The 4,052-nt window shown below is 39.3% G+C and overlaps 1 pseudogene; it reads right to left on the reverse strand.

The window, feature by feature from the left end:
• Window positions 1–3,304: 3,304 nt before the first annotated feature.
• LOC129064482 (uncharacterized) lies at window positions 3,305–3,453 on the reverse strand (annotated as a pseudogene).
• Between the last annotated feature and the right edge of the window lie 599 nt (window positions 3,454–4,052).

Raw genomic sequence — 4,052 nt, forward strand, 5'->3', positions numbered from 1 at the left:
TTTTTTAGTTATTTAACTCACAGGGAGTACAGCTTTAGCTGGACCATATACTCTCCAAACCTTTTATTGCATTACATATTCAAAAGTCTGTATCCCTCAACTATCTTGGACACTTCAAATTTTAGCCCTGAAATGCTAAGCCTAGGGCTTTATGAATTTACATCACTTAGCTGTGGCAGCAGCCTCCAGGTGATTTTAAGAAAGCAAAATCTCTGCCAAAAACTTAAAACTTATAAAATTTCTACATTCATCTTGTTTTTAGTTTGTAAAACACACTACTGTGACTTATATACATAACTGCATTTGTTGTTGTCATCAAATAAATTCCCTATTTGAGGTAAACAGAGGTCAATTTGGGGAGAACTGGGCAGCAACCCATTTAAAAGCATCCCAAATGTACAGTCCATTGCACTAGGGCTATTCACAAGATGATTTCAGCATTTTACACAATACTAATTTACAGCAGTCCAGTAATGGCACAAGTTAAAAACTGTAAGGTGGACTTCCAGTCAAGATGGAGGCATAGATAGATATGCTTCACTTCCTCAACCACAAAAAGAATCACAACCAACCTCAACACAAAAAACACCCAGAACTGCCAGAAAATTGAACAGTATGGAAGTCCAACAATCAAGGACTTAAAGGAGCCATGCCATATTCATCCAGATGGGTAGGAGAGGCAGAGACAGGGAGCCAGAGTGGAGAGGACATGGTGTGGCACAGAGAGGTGGTGGCAGCGGTGGTGGAACAGGTGGTCCCACATTTATATTTGGTAGATAAAAGTTGGGAGGGATGCCTCAGGAGTGAGAGATCCCTGCCCCAGACCAAACCACGTAGCCCAGGGCTCCAGCATCAGGAAAAGAAAGACTCATAACTTCTGGCTGGAAAAATCAGTGGGGGTTGGCACGATGGAAGAAACTGCCAGTTACTCAGGAGAGTCCATTTAAAGGGCCCGCAGGGTCTTAAAACATACACAAACCCTCCCACTCTGGGATTCAAAACGAGGGCAACAGCTGGAAGGGCACTGGTTGCATCCAGGGAGTGGGTGAAGAGACTGGAAACAGGCCAAGTGCCAGACAAGGCTCCAGAAGCCAGACAGCAGCATTGTTCCCTCTCCAATCCCTGCCCCCTACACACACAGCACCAAAGAGCGGCGAAGTAGGTTGACTGACCCTGGCAAATATATAAGGCTCCACCCCATACAATTAAACAGGTATGCCAAGGCAGTAAGTCAAAGCAGCTCTACCTAGTACACAGAAATAAACACAATGAGACTGCCAAATTGAGGAGACAAAGAAATATGGCTCAAATGAAAGAACAGAACAAAACCCTAGAAAAGAACTAAGCATAACAGAGATATCCAACCTATCAGATGCAGAATTCAAAACACTGGTGATAAGGGTGCTCAGCAAAAACATAAGGGAATAAATATAGGCTACACTAAGTGAAATAAAGAAAAACCCACAGGAAACCAACAGTGAAGGGAAGGAAGCCAGGATTCAAGTCAATGACTCGGAACATAAGGAAGAAATAAACATTAAACCAGAACAGAATAAAGAAACAAGAATTCAGAAAAATGAGAAGAGTATAAGAAGACTCTAGGACATCTCCAAAAGTGCCAACATCTGAATCATAGGAATGCCAGAAGGAGAAGTGGAACAGCAAGAAATTGAAAACTTACTTGAAAAAATAATGAAAGTAAACTTCCCAAAAAATAATGAAAGAAAGGAAATAGACCTACAAGTCCAGGAAGCACAAAGAGTCCCAAACAAGTTGGAACCAAAGAGGACCTCACCAAGACACATCATAAAGAAAATGCCAAAGGTTGAAGATAAAGAGAGGATCTTAAAAGCAGCAAGAGAAAAGCAGAGAGTTACCTACAGAGAAGTTCCCATGAGACTATCAGCCAATTCCTCAAAGGAAACCTTACAGGCAAGAAGGGACTGGCAAGAAGTATTCAAACTGATGAAAAGCAAGGACCTACAACCAAAATTACTCTTTTCAGGAAAGGTATCATTTAGAATTGAAGGGCAAATAAAATGCCCCTCAAACAAGGTAAAGCAAAAAGAGTTCATCCTCACCAAGCCATTATTACATGAAATGTTAAAGGAACTTATTTAAGAAAAAGAGGAGGAAGATCAAAACTGTGAACATCAAAATGACAATGAGCTCACAACTATCAACATCTGAATCTAAAAAACGAAAACAAAAGCAATAACAAACTAAACAAACAACTAGAATAGGAACAGAATCATAAATATGGAGATCATTTGGAGGATTAGCACCTGGGAGGGGGAAGAGAAAGAATGGGGGGAAAGGTACAGAGAATAAGAAGCATAATTGGTAGGTACAAAATAGACAGATGTTAAGAATAAGATAGGAAATGGAGGACCCAAAGAATTTATATGCATGACCCATGGATATGAACTAAGGAGAAGAGATTGCTGGGAATACTGGGCAGAGGAGGGCAAAGGGGAAAAAATTGGGACAACTGTAATAGCATAAGGATAAAATATACTTTAAAAAAATTGTAAGGTGGACATCTACCCTCATTTTTTTAATAAAAACCATAATTTTAAATTTTCTTCTTATTTATCTCTAAATGCAAGGTTAATTGGGCAAACTTGAAAACACTATTAAAACATGTTCTTGGCCATCTCCAGATTATTCTTGGTGACCTTGGTATCCATTTAGCCATGTCTTGGGACTACAACAGCATATAAAAATTCATTTCTTCTTCATCGGTGTTGGTCTATCTCTATTACTACAGGAATAGCCTCCTATACATCACACATCTAAATTCAAAATGTAAGGCCCTCTGTGAACGCCAGGCCTGAGCTCTGAGAGGCTGGGGGTGGGGTAGTCAGTGGTCATCTTATCATTAGAGAGGCAAAACGCAAGACACTAGGGAGGGTGGATTATCAAGGGCAAGGCAAGACTGCCCCTGGTGCAGACCATAGCGGGGCTCTGAAGGCAATTTTAATACAATAATAAAACTGACTGAAAGGTGACCTGCTTTTTATTATCACTACTCATTGACGATTCTAATAAACATTAATGATAAAATACTCCTCCCCCCACGTTTTTAGTCTAACATTCTAAGTAATGGCAATGATGACTTTCTTTTAAGATAGTATATGTAAGGTAAACTTGGAGTTAGCACATTTGTTTATCACTTACACTTTGGTAAGCATCGTCCTGTTTGTGGAGGCCAACTTGGAGAAGTCCCAGGTAAACAGTTAGACAGGTATACAGCTGACACACTCAGCTATGCACTTTTTTCTTTCTTGTTTTCTTGTTAAAACATGAGCGAGTGTAAACACAGTCCTCCACTACCACAGATCATGCAGTTGAGTTTCCCACATTTGGGGAAACCGCAGGGGTGCAGTGGATAAGCCTTGCCCTGGGAAAACCACCTTCATGATCATGGTATCTCCCCTACAAGGTAAGTGTGCATGTTTGTTTTGAGATTAAGTTCAAACTGTTCAGAATTGTCCGAGCTCTCTTTGGTGCACCATGTGCCTCCAGCGCTGGCAATATGACATGCCCCCACCCTTAGACAGTAGATTTGACTGGTGATGATGGCACGCAATTGTAAAGATGAAGAAGCAGAGCCGAAGTTACTTCAGTTCTGTCATTCTTCAGGAGTTTTTACTTGTATTTAAAATTGAAAACAGTGAAATAGGATGCCAATTTTGATATATGTCTCAAAAATATATTTTGAGATAATTTTTGTCAGTGATTGCAAATTTTAGTTTATACTTGAAATATCTTTAAAATTTCTATCAGTTATTTTTAAAAAGTCGTTATAAAACAAAGGAACAAATCAAGAAAGTATTATTACTGATTATTACAGAAACCATTTTTGTGGTATAGCGGATGAGGATGTGTTCAATATGTTAGTATTTACATGTATCTGCTTTAACATTAGCTATTTTTCTATATTGTTCTTATCTTTTGTAAGTCAAGTGACTTGCTGAAGACCATACAATTAGAAACTAACTCAGTAGAAACTTCAACTCTGTTCTTCTGTGTCTGATGTCAGTACTTCC

The sequence above is a fragment of the Pteronotus mesoamericanus genome, unplaced genomic scaffold (assembly GCF_021234165.1).
Source record: "Pteronotus mesoamericanus isolate MK-2021 breed Mesoamerican mustached bat unplaced genomic scaffold, CSHL_Meso_final contig_164, whole genome shotgun sequence".
NCBI lineage: Eukaryota > Metazoa > Chordata > Mammalia > Chiroptera > Mormoopidae > Pteronotus > Pteronotus mesoamericanus.